This window comes from Pelodiscus sinensis, chromosome 19 (assembly GCF_049634645.1).
Source record: "Pelodiscus sinensis isolate JC-2024 chromosome 19, ASM4963464v1, whole genome shotgun sequence".
Lineage (NCBI taxonomy): Eukaryota > Metazoa > Chordata > Testudines > Trionychidae > Pelodiscus > Pelodiscus sinensis.
Window position 1 is genome coordinate 11,034,535 of NC_134729.1, and position 12,771 is coordinate 11,047,305.

Sequence of the window (12,771 nt, forward strand, 5' to 3'; positions counted from 1 at the left end):
CAAGGCCCCTTCCCAGGTTCAGCGGGGCACTAGCAGCAGGAGACTGCGTGTAGAGGCGCCACCAGGGAAGGCGCGTCTATGGTGGAGCTTTGGAGGGGAATAACTGACATTCTTCCAAAATAACAGAGTCCCCATCTACACGACAAGATGTTATTACGACACAATGTTCAAATACTGTCAAACTAGAGGACTGCTTTCTCCAGCCCCGATAACTCCCATCTCACGAGGAGTAAGGGAAGTCGGGGGCAGAGTGCTGCAACTCGAACTTCCTCCAGCATGGGCATCGCCAAAAGCCAAAACAGGTAATTGAGGAAGCTCAAGTTGTGCAGCTTATTTCGGTTTTAGCTCTGTTGTGTAGCTGTGCCCTTAGGGTCTCCTCCCCTCTCCTGGCTGGATCCCTGTAAATGGAGCAATGTATTCCCAATCCAAAGGCCGAGGCAGGGAGATCCTGGACACCCCACAGCGGGGAAACGGTCTAGGGTCACAGCTGATCACGAGCCCAGCGAGCGCGTCGAGGGTGTTTATTGCAGATGGCAGCAGCCCCTGGTGCAGCACCCGGCCTGGTTGGCCTGAGGAGGGGTTCTCAGCAGGGCTGGGTGGGTGACAGGGGAGAACTCACCCCCGCAGCTGTTTTCTCTCATGTCTGTGAATCTGGCTTTCCCAGAGCTCGACTTGAAACCATCGTTGCAGGTGCAGTAGAAACTGCCAGGCTCATTGGTGCAGTGGGCATTGGGGCCACATTCCACGCCAGTGGGCCCCTGACACTCATCAATATCTGCAATATAAGGGAAGCTCTGCACAGCCCCAGCAGGGAGACATTCCCCATTCGCCCTCCTGCTCTGACCTGGCACCGGGAGACCCAGGATCCAGGTGACTGGTGCCTGGAGCATTCGGTAGTCACAGGCCAGATTCACAGCGTCACAGGTCCTGCTGGGCCATTCTGGCAGCATCATGGCCTTTGACAGCCACTCCTCCTGTGCAGGGGCTTTCCCAGCCAGCCTGGAGGTAGTGTAATGGTCCAGCCCCCACCCCATGGCAGTAGTGGATTGGGGCATAGTGGTTCTATGATTCTAGGCAGGGGCAGGGGCAAGGGTCAGAGTGTAGGAGGGCATCAGGGAGTGGAATTTACCTCCAGGGGCTGCTGAAAATCTTCAGCACCCTCCCGGAAGTAGCTCCTATTTGGGTGATGGGGGGAGGGTCTCCACTCACTACTGTCCACAGGTACCGCCCCAGCCACTCCCATTGGCTGCAGGTCCCAACCAATAGGAGCTGCAGAGTCAGCACTTAGGGTGGGGGCAGTGTGTGGAGACTCCCAGGGCCACAGGACATGCTGCCACTGGCCAGGAACCCCAGGCCCTTTAATACCGCCCAGGCCCCTGAGCAACCGCCCTCTTTGTCTCCTAGGCTATGTCTAGACTACATGACTCTGCCGACAGAGGCATGTAAAATAGGCTACTCGACATGGTCAGTGAAGCGGGGATTTAAATATCCCCCGCTTCTTTAAAATAAATATGGCCGCCGTGCTGTGCCAAATGAGCTGATCGTCGGCACAGCGCAGGAGTCAAGACGCGGATCGGTCGACAGGGGAAAACTTTGTCGACCGCTCCCTTATGCCTCGTGGAACGAGGTTTACAGGAGCGGTTGACAAAGGCTTCCCCTGTCAACCGATCCATGTCTTGACTTGCGCGCTGTGCCAACGATCAGCTGATCCAGCACAGTGCGGCAGCCATTTTTATTGTAATAAAGCCGGAAATATTTAAATCCCCACTTCATTGACTATGTCGGGTAGCCTATTTCATAAGTCTCTGTTGGCAGAGGCATGTAGTCTAGACATACCCCTAGGGTTACCAGGTGCCCGGTATTCAACCGGACAGTCCAGTTTTTGGGCCCTCTGTCCAGTAAAAAAATCCAGAAACTACCGGACATGTGCAATGTCTGGTATTTTCTGGTTTTCCGGCTGGGCACCCGACGGAAGCCTGTCGCGGGTGGTGGGAGTGGCTGGGAGGCGGGACGTGATTGGCACTGGGAACCTCTGGTTGTGTCTAAAGTAGGAGTGATGCCTTGAGGAGGAGATGAAGTCCTGTCCGTGCTCCTGAGTGCTGTTCAAGTGCGTTGTGGAGAGGTAGCCAAACTTGCTCGTGCTTTGCCGGGACTGCACGTGGGACAGGCAACACCCAGGGATCTGCACGTGCCTGGATCAGTCTTGTTCCCTGCCGGCCGATTCTCTCTCCCCCCCTCCCCCCGGCTTCCTGCCTTGGCCAGCCCCGCTCCCCTCGACCTCCTCCCACCCAGCCCAGCTTCCTGCTGGCCGGTTCCCCCAATCTCTCCTGGCCAGCCCCGCTCCCCCCACTTCTCCCCAATCTCCCCCGGCCAGCCCTGCTGCCCCTGACCCCCCCCCCCCAGCCCTAACTCCCTCCCACCCTGCCCCGGCCAGCCCTGCTCTCCTCCCGACCACTCCCTACCCCCCACTCCTCTCATTCCCCACACACTGCCCCACACGGTGGGTCACACGAGGAGCCCCGTTACCTTTACAGGGCTCCTTTGTGTCCATGAAGCAGGGACCCCTTTGTGATTGGAATCCATCCAGACAGGTGCACTGGGTTCTGCTCACACACTTGGCATTTAGTGGGCACCATAGATCGGGGCATATCTCCATGTCATCGGCTGGGAATGGAAACCAGAGTGAGCCGCCTGCGCCATCTGTCCCCTTCCCACGGTTCATCGCATGCCCTGCAGGCTTCTGCCCATGCACTGCCAGCAGCTCTTTGGCCCCACATCTCATAGACTCTTAGGGTATGTCTACACTAGAAAGTTAGTTCGAACTAACGGACGTTAGTTCGAACTAACTTTCCTATGCGCTACACTAGCGCTCCGCTAGTTCGAATTTGAATCGAACTAGCGGAGCGCTTAGTTCGAACTAGGAAAACCTCATTTTACGAGGACTAACGCCTAGTTCGAACTAGCTAGTTCGAACTAAGGGCTGTGTAGCCCTTTAGTTCGAACTAGTGGGAGGCTAGCCCTCCCCAGGTTTCCCTGGTGGCCACTCTGGCCAACACCAGGGAAACTCTATGCCCCCCTCCCGGCCCCGGACCCCTTAAAGGGGCACGGGCTGGCTACGGTGCCCGTGCCAGGTGCAAGCCTGCCAGCACCCAGCTAGCAGACCCTGCACCTGGCACGGCACAGAGCCACCCACCCGATGCCTCCCAGCCCACCCCCTCTTGCCGGGACCAGGCTGGCGGCTCCCGGGAGCTTGCCCTGGACCGCAAGAGGCGGGCACCTTCCTGGGCTAGTGCGGACATCGTGGACCTCGTCCACGATCTCCGCACTAGGCACAGGAAAGTGGCCGTCTAGGGCAGGAGAGCTGCCAGCCTGGCCACCCAGGAGCAGGTGTGCATGAAAATCAAGGGGGTCCACTGAGACCCCCGACCCTGAGCCCTGAGCTTACAATGGCCGTCCTGGGTCAGACCAAGGGTCCATCTAGCCCAGTAGCCTCTCTGCCAACAGCGGCCAACCCTAGGGACCCTGGAGGGGATGGACCGAAGACAATGACCAAGCCATTTGTCTCGTGCCATCCCTCTCCAGCCTTCCACAAACTTTGGGCAGGGACACCACTCCTACCCTCTGGCTAATAGGACTCCATGGACCCAACCTCCATCACTTGATCTCACTTCCCTTTAAACTCTGTTCTAGTTCTAGCCTTCACAGCCTCCTGCAGCAAGGAGTTCCACAGGTTAACTATTTGCTTTGGGAAGAAGAACAACTTTCTCTTACTAGTTTCAAGCCTGCTACCCATTCCTTTCCTTTGGTGTCCTCTAGTCCTTCTTTATGGGAACTCATGAAGAACTTTTCTGAATGCACCCTCTCCACCCAACCCCTGCTTTTAGAGACCTCTATCCTGTCCCCCCTCCGTCTCCTCTTTTCTAAGCTGAACAGTCCCAGTCTCTGTAGCCTCTCTTCATCTGGGACCTGTTCCCAACCCCTGATCATGTTAGTTGCCCTCCCCTCTCCCAGCCTTTCTCTTCCCCTCTCCCACCTCCTTTTCCCAGTCTCCCCCAGTTTTTTTCAATAAAGACAGAGTCAATGTTGGAAGAAACATTAGCTTTATTTTGTACATCAAGAAGAAGGGGGGCTAGGGAAGGGTAAGTGGAAGGAGGTGAGGGAGGAATGGGGTACGAGCCCCCGATGGGGAGGACTGGGCTGGCTCTGCGGGCTTCTGGGGGTGGAAGCTCTCCTGCAGCCCCCCAATTACTCCCTCTCCCCAGATGGCAGCCTGCGGCAAGTGCAGCCGGGCTGATGGCCGAGTGGTGTGATGTGCCCAGTGTGGGCACTCAGGGCACTCCAAGCCAGAACTTCTTTGCAAGCGGGGCACCCCTTAGAACTGTGTGTCCGGGGTGGGGGTCGGGACCCTTTAAGCGCAGCCCTCGGCTAGCCTGAGACAGCATCTCCACGCTCTAAGTCCTCCTTTTATGCCCTGCCGGCACTGCTTCCGGCCATCCTTAAGCCCTGTTCAGAGTCCACTCAATGTGGACTTACTAGTTCGAACTAGCAAAACGCTAGTTCGAACTAGTTTTTAGTTCTAGATGCGTTAGTTCGAACTAGCTTAGTTCGAATTAACTAATTCGAACTAAGTTAGTTCGAACTAGCGCTGTAGTGTAGACGTACCCATAGACTTTAAGGTCAGAAGGGACCATTATGATCATCTAGTCTGACCCCCTGCACAGTGCAGGCCACAGAATCTCACCCAACCCTCTTAGAATAATCCTCTCACCTATATCTCAGATATTGAAGCCTTCAAATACTTTGAAGACCCCAAGATGCAGAGAATCCTCCAGCTGTGATCTATGCCCCATGCTACAGAGGAAGGCGAAAAACCTCCCGGGCCTCTGCCAATCTACCCTGGAGGAAAATTCCTTCCCAACCCCAAATATGGTGATCAGCTAAACCCTGAGCATGTGGGCAAGACTCACCAGCCAGACACCTAGAAAGTTTTCTATAGTAACTCCTATCATCCCTCCATTGACCTATTTCCCACTGATAATGAATTGTCAATTAGTTACCAAGATCATGTTATCTCATCAAACCATCCCCTTCATAAAAACAGCTAGTTTAATCTTGAAGCCAGATAGATCTTTTGCCCCCACTACTTCCCTTGGAAGGCCGTTCAAGAACCTCACTCCTCTAATGGTTGGAAACCTTCGTCTAATCTCAAGTCTAAACTTCCTACTAACCAGTTTATATCCATTTGTTCTTGTGTCCACATTGGTATTAAGCTTAAATAATTCCTCTCCCTCCCTGGTATTTATCCCTCTGAGGGTATGTCTACACTACCCCGCTAGTTCAAACTAGGAGGGTAATGTAGGCATACCGCACTTGCAAATGAAGCCCGGGATTTGAATTTCCCGGGCTTCATTTGCATAAGCCGGGCGCCGCCATTTTAAAATCCCGGCTCGTTCAAACCCTGTGCCGCGCGGCTACACGCGGCACGGACTAGGTAGTTCGGACTAGACTTCCTAGTCCGAACTACCTAGTCCGTGCCGTGTGTAGCCGCACGGCACGGGGTTCGAACGAGCCGGGATTTAAAAATGGCGGCGCCCGGCTTATGCAAATGAAGCCCGGGAAATTCAAATCCCGGGCTTCATTTGCAAGTGCGGTATGCCTACATTACCCTCCTAGTTTGAACTAGGAGGGTAGTGTAGACATACCCTAATATATTTAAAGAGAGCAATCATGTCCCCCCTCCTGCTCGCTCGTCAGCCAGGCTGGAGGTAGCAGTGCCTAGTCGCTGGTGAGCACAGTCAGCCTCTTGCACCCTTGTGGAAGGGAGGGAGAGGCCACTCCCATCGCCACCCCACACCACCCTGGCTCCAGCCAGATGTAAAACAGGCAGGGGCTGTGTGGGCTCTACAGGACAACTCAGTCTGTACCCTGCCCTGCAGCCTGACCCCTCCCATTTCTGACCTGGGCTTCCTCATTTCCACAGTTCTGCTGACGCCCCTCAGGCCTGACCCTCAGCCCTGGCTGTTCTAGCCCTGGGATTCCTCCCACCCCCCCAAACCACTATCACAGCCATACCCCCTATCTGGACCCCAGGCCTGAGCTCTGGGCCCAGGCAGAGTTGTGTCAATAGGTCTCAATCCCCCAGCCACTAGGCCAGCTGGCTGTCTGATCCCCCACCCCCTGGGCAGAGAGTGAGGCCTAGCAACACCGTCAGGAGGCATCTCAGTGAGACTCGGTGTTTAAAAGACAGTGGCCTAGGGGCAGACTAGAACCTGTAAGCAGAGTGGCAAGAGAGACGGAATGGACCAATGGCCACAGAGGGACTCAACCTCACACATGGAGACAGCCAGGCTAATGTTCCCTCTAATTTTTCCGTCCACGTGTGAAATAAATTGTGTTCTGTGCACTGATGCATGAGTAGATGTGCATCACCAATAGAAACACCTGAGGGCGCTCTGCTAATCAGCTGGGCAGCACCTTAAACTGTCCTTGTGCCTATTCAAGTTATAGGGAACAGTAGGCCAGACCTTCAGGGGGTGTAAACTGGCAGCGAGGGCCTTTTTGTGTTAGTCTGTATCTGCAAAACCAACAAGGAGTCCTATGACATCATAGGGTATGTCTACACTTGCACCCTCTTTCGATAGAGGGAGGCAAATGCAGACATTAAAAATTGTAAATGAAGCTGGGATTTAAATATCCCACGTTTCATTTGCATAATCTCGTTATGGCGCTATTTCAAAATAAAAACGCTGTGTAGATGCGGTTATTTCAAAAGAAAAACCTTCTTCCAAAATAACTGTTAAACCTCATTTTATAAGGAATAGGGGGTTTTCAGAAGAAGGGTTTTCTTTCAAAATAACCACATCTACAGAGCGTTTTTATTTCAAAATAGCACCATAACATGATTATGCACATGAAGCGTGGGCTATTTAAATCCCAGCTATATCTACACTAGCCACCCTAGTTCGAACAAGGGTGGCTAATGTAGTCATTCGAACTTGCAAATGAAGCCCAGGATTAAAATATCCCGGGCTTTATTTGCATGTTCCCGGGCGCCGCCATTTTTAAATGCCCTGTAGTTTGAACTCCCTGCCCACGGCTACAAGCAGCATGGGGCAGGTAGTTCAAACTAAAGCCTCTAATTCGGACTACCATTACTCCTCCTGCAATGAGGAGTACAGGTAGTTCGGAATAGGAAGCCTAATCCGAACTACCTAGTTCGTGCCGCGTGTAGCGGACATTTAAAAATGGCGGCGCCCGGCAACATGCAAATGAAGCCCGGGAAATTCAAATCCTGGGCTTCATTTGCAACTCCGGTTGCCTACATTAACCACCCTAGTTCGAACGAGGGTGGTAGTGTAGACATACCCTCAGAGACTTGTGAATGGCTTTCCCCTAGGCTAAAGCCCCAGAACACCCGAATGAGACTTGCTATGACTGGAGAATCATAGAATCATAGAATCATAGGACTGGAAGGGACCTCAAGAGGTCATCGAGTCCAGCCCCCCGCCCTCAAGGCAGGACCAAGCTCCACCTACACCATCCCTGACAGATGTCTATCTAACCTGTTCTTAAATATCTCCAGAGAGGGAGATTCCACCACCTCCCTTGGCAATTTATTCCAATATTTGACCACCCTGACAGTTAGGAATTTTTTCCTAATGTCCAATTAGGAGAAGCACGTGGTAATTGCCCCATGGAAACTTGGAACGCCAGTCAGCGACGGGTCAGTGGGGAATCAGTTCGGAGTGAGGAAATGGTTGAATTTACATCAAATTTAGCCACATAAGGTCAATGTTCTAAGTGACACACTACCAAGCCTGTCACGTCAGCCAGAGGCACCGCTGAAGTCGATTTCAGTACTCCTGCTTTTCACAAGGAGTAACTCTATTCCCAACCTTGCATGGTCGAATTTACAGTCAGGTAGACACAGCACTGGCCAAAAGTCCAGGCTCTTGGCCTCCAGGGGGCCTCCTGCATTTTCCCAGTCTGATTAATCTGGCCAGAACTAGCGCCTCTATTGCTGTCCCAGGTGAACAGAGAAAGGTATAGGAAAAGTTGAAGTGCATTTCCCAGGTAGCCAGTGTTGCGAGCACATCTCAGAGCAAGCTGCACCGTGTGGACATGGCTTCAACTAATTCCCGTTGCATTGAAACAAGTGCAAATACTTCCGCTCCCATGGGCTCCAGTTCCCAGAGGTGCAAAAGAGCAAGAGGGTGGTGTGTTCAGGAGAACTTGGACCTCATCGAAGTGGGGGGAGCTGTTGTTGAACTCCTCCTTGCTGGGGTCTAGGCTGCTCATGTACAGCTTCATGAGCCATGGGGGCAAGGGGTAGGCTGGGTTGCCTGGGATCACAAGAGGCATTTCCACCTCTCTGACTCTGAATTTCCTGTCTGGGAAAAAAGTGCCACTGTGCATCTTTCAGAAGAGGCAGGTGTTCCTAAAGATGCATGTGTCATGCACCTTCCCCGGCCATCCCATGCTGATAATGGTGAAATGGCTCTTGTGGGACCTGCAGCACCACAGAGAAGAACCCCTTGCGGTTTATGTACTCCTTGGCAAGGGGATGGGAGGCCAAGATGGGGATGTGTGTTCTGTCACCCCACTGCAGTAAAGGAACCCCGTCACGGCAAAGCCAACTAGTATGGTATCCACATTCCCCAAAGTCACAACCCGCCGTAGCAGGGTGGCATAGATTGCCCCTCACTGTAGATTTCCCCACTCTGAACTGATTCCTCACTGACCCGGCGCTGACTGGCGTTGCAAGTTTCCATGGGGCAATTCCCACGTGCTTTGCTAGTCAGAGAGGGTCTCATTTGGGTGTTCTGGGGCTTCAGTGAAGGAGAAAGTCATTCACAAAGTTCCAAGCACATGGCCTTGCCCGTGCGGAAGCTCTGCTGCCCCTGCTGCTCATCCCACCTCTGCGTCACGATACAGTCCCATCAGTCTGAACTTGTCTCATGACGCGAGAAGCAGTGTAGCACCGTGTCCACATGACTGACTGGCAGTGAGTAACACCCCTTCCTTCCCTCGCAGGAGTGGGGCCCAACGGTCAGTCAGTCTCACCACTTCCCTCAGGGTAGTTGTTGTGTGTTGGGTTGTAGACATCGATGTTGTTATACTAACTGAGTTAGGTTACTGGGGTCAGCCCATCTGGTTTGAGCTTGTTCTAGTTAGTTCTGTGTTATGCAATAAAATGGACACTTGCAACTACTCAAGCTCTCTGTATTTCCACTGATTTCTTCCTATACTGTGGAACTCCACACAACATAATAGTAGAGGCACCTAGTGGCCACAGTCATACAGTGCATAGCAACACCCCTTTCCTCAGGGAAGTGTGGCCCAGCAGCCAGAGTCAATGTCATCCCTGTAGCACCCCCGCCGCCCTGGGGGTTAATAGGGATGGGGTAGGGAGAGTTGCATGTAACAAGTTTCTTCATATTTTAGAATGAGCTGGCATTTTTGTTTATTTTGGCCTAGTAATTTACTTTGATCTGACATTTTCCCCTAGCAACCAGTTAAATCCTAGGGGTTGTACTTCATACAAACATTTTTGTGTATTATCAAGCCCAGTGTAAATAATTGTTAACTGGGAGGGAATGACCACTGTGCATTTCTTTCCTTGATAAAGGGGACTGACCTTGGGAGCTTTCTCTATGTTAAACTTTTACAGAGTAAGATGGATTTGTTTGGGGGTTTTGGTCCCTTTGGGGGTTGGTTTCCTGGTGCTCAGCCCTTATAGCTGAGCCAGAAGCTGAGCTGGTTCAGTGTCTATGCTGCTGTGCAGGGGGGTGGTAACCCCAACTCTGTGCCTTGGCCGGAGCACACCAGAGCTTTTGGCCCTGCTTGGCAGGATAGTAGGGAGCCCCAGAGGGCAGGAAGATGGGTATCAGTGGCTTGATTAGCACACCAAGTGATAGTACCAAGGAGAATGCTCTGGCCCAATCCATGACTCTTGAGTCCAAAGTCACATCCTTAAACCTGTTCTTCTGATACCTAGGCTGCTTACAAGGAGAGAGCTACTGTTTGCATCCTCTGAGGCTGCTTTTAACTAGCATCTTTCCACCTTGTCTTTTGGGGACTATACTGTGCCCTTCATCTCTTTGTTCTTCACACACGTGTCTCAGGTACCAAGAGTGTGGCATATCTTTAGGGTTTTCCAGCAAGAGCATCTGCCAGCCTGTGCCTATGGCAGAACTCCCCTATGTGCTCATGCTGATTGATAGGGGAACAAGGGTATAGAAAGGCAAAGGCCAGTTCAGGCCATGTAACTGCTAGAAGTGTGTACACAACACAATATTATGGGCACGAAGTGCATAGTAGCAATATTAATATAGCTAATGTGAATCAGATCTTTAGATCACGCGAGGTCTGATTTTAGCCCAGCGTACAGCTGTGGACACATATAAAATAGATTTAACTCCCCTCAACTATTCATCAGTTCTTGGTGACCCAGATCCAACAGCCCCAGCCCCCGCTACAGAGCTGGGAGCTCCATTGAGAGCTGCCCCCTCATCCCCATATCAGCTTCACAGCAGACATGCTCTGCGTAGGGCTCTTGTGATGGGCACTAACGCATCCCATGCAGCATTCTGTTCCATTCCACCAGCCTGGGAACCTACCTGCTGATGTTGGAATGGTCCCGGGTGGCAGAGTGGGGACGAGGACCACGAGGAGAAATACTGGAGAGAAATAAATGTGTTTTTACAATGTTATACACACAGAAACGAGCAACACAGAAGCTGTATCTAGACTGGCAAGTTTTTCCGCAAAAGCACCTGCTTTTGTGGAAAAACTTGCCAGCTGTCTACACTGGCCACTTGAATTTCCGCAAGAGCACTGACGATCTCATGTAAGAAATCAGTGCTTCTTGTGGAAATACTATGCTGCTCCCGTTTGGGCAAAAGGGCCAGTGTAGACAGCTCAGATTTGTTTTGTGGAAAAGAGCTTCTAGATTGGCATGGACACTTTTCTGCAAAAAGTGCTTTTGCGGAAAAGTGTCCGTGCCAATCTAGATGCTTTTTTCCGAAAATGCTTTTAACAGAAAACATTTCCGTTAAAAGCATTTGCGGAAAATCATGCCAGTCTAGACGTAGCCAGGGAGACTGAGACAGAAAGAGTGTGAGAGGTCTCCTGGCTTCTGCCCATCTTAAATTTTGCTAGATGACTCTCCTGTGATTGTGGTGTAAATCCAATGAAGTCAATTCAGGGCCAAGATACTCCTACGCTTTGGCTACTGCCAACTTCTGGAATGGTCCCTTGGGGAAGGGATGGTTCAGGAGGAATCGGGGAAGGTTTTAGGCTGCTTGCAGGCACCAGACTGAGCCACAGTCATCCCCTGGGATTCAGTGGTTGGGAACGTGGCTGAAAGCATCTTAGATCCATCCAGGCTCGGGTCCTATAGTGAGTCCCTCTCCGCCAGCCCCAGGAATCCGATCTGTAAATCTAAGGGTGTTTCAGCAAATCTGGATGGAGTCTCAATTAGTGCAACATGAGCACAGGAGGGAGCAGAGGAAATTGCCTGTCACACCAATGTAGGTGTAAATTCGAGCTCTACTTGGGCTTGCTCTGAGCAGCTGGTCTGCTAGAGATACAAGTGTGGCCTTGTTTGGGCAAGTAACAGGAGAGGCTCCCTGCTCCCTCATCCCTGTCCAAGACCAGAGGTCAGCACTCAGGGCAGCTCACCCCTGCTGCCGCCGTGGGGACACTTCTAATTGTTATATGCAGCTAGACGAGAGCGAGCACAGCGGAGCACACACCTTCCAGCTCTCATGCAGATGGACACATGGACCCCTTGAGGCCCCCCAAACCCCATCCCTGAGTCCTGCCCATCGACTTTGTTCCACTCACCCAATGGACGCACGTCCCCTCGGGTTCCCATGCTGGCGCCAACACCCTCAGGAGAGGGTGAGATCTGAGGGCTCTGAACTTTGCAGCCTCCTTATCTTGGAGAAATTAGGCAGGAAGTCAAAGTGACTCACGTCCTTGTTTCAGATCATATCAACCTAGTGTACCACACATGGCAAAACACTGTCCAGCCTGCCCCACCCTCCCTCCTGCTGCCCTCCCTCATCTCCCAGCCCATACTCGGTTACTTTGCAGTGAGACCCTATGGGGAAAACCAAGCACAGTGCAAATGGCCCTGACCCATTTCACGGAATCACAGGAATGGAGAGTTGCAAGGGAACTGAGGAGCTCGAACAATCCAGCTCCAGGTGCTCAGGCAGGACCAAGCGGACCTAGAACATCCCTGGCAGGTGTGCATCCAGCCTGTTCATACAGCCTGCAATGACAGGGACTCCACAACCCCCTCAGTGCATGTTCCTCTGCTGAACCATCCTCAGAGTTAGAAAGCTTTTCCTAATATCTAACCTGCTTCTGCCTTGCTGCTGACTATGTTGGTTCCTTCTTGTCCTACCCTCGCAGAACCTGGGCACCACTTATCACTGTCTTTCTTATAACAACCTTTTGCCTATTTGCAGTGTTATCACATCTCCCCTCAGCCGTCTCTTCTCTGCACAAAACATTCCCAATTCTTTCAACCTTTCCTCATGGGTCATCTTTTCTAATCCTCTGCTCATTTCTCTTGCTTTCCTTGGACTCCGTATAGTTTATCCTCATCCTTCTTTCAGCCCAGCGTCCCAACCTGGACAAGGTACTCCCACGCCACGTAGCATCACCTCCCATCTCTACCCACCCCACTCCGGTTATACAGCCCAGAATGACATTTGCCTTTATCGACAGCCTCGCACTGTAGACTCACATTTCATTTGT

At 52.2% G+C, this 12,771-nt stretch overlaps 1 long non-coding RNA gene across 1 annotated transcript; it reads right to left on the reverse strand.

The window, feature by feature from the left end:
- Window positions 1-2,528: 2,528 nt before the first annotated feature.
- Window positions 2,529-12,001, reverse strand: LOC142818954 (uncharacterized). Its single transcript, XR_012896648.1, has 3 exons — window positions 11,848-12,001; window positions 10,620-10,679; window positions 2,529-2,664 (listed from the first exon to the last, which is right to left on the reverse strand). It is a non-coding gene; the product is annotated as an uncharacterized LOC142818954 (long non-coding RNA).
- Window positions 12,002-12,771: the final 770 nt, after the last annotated feature.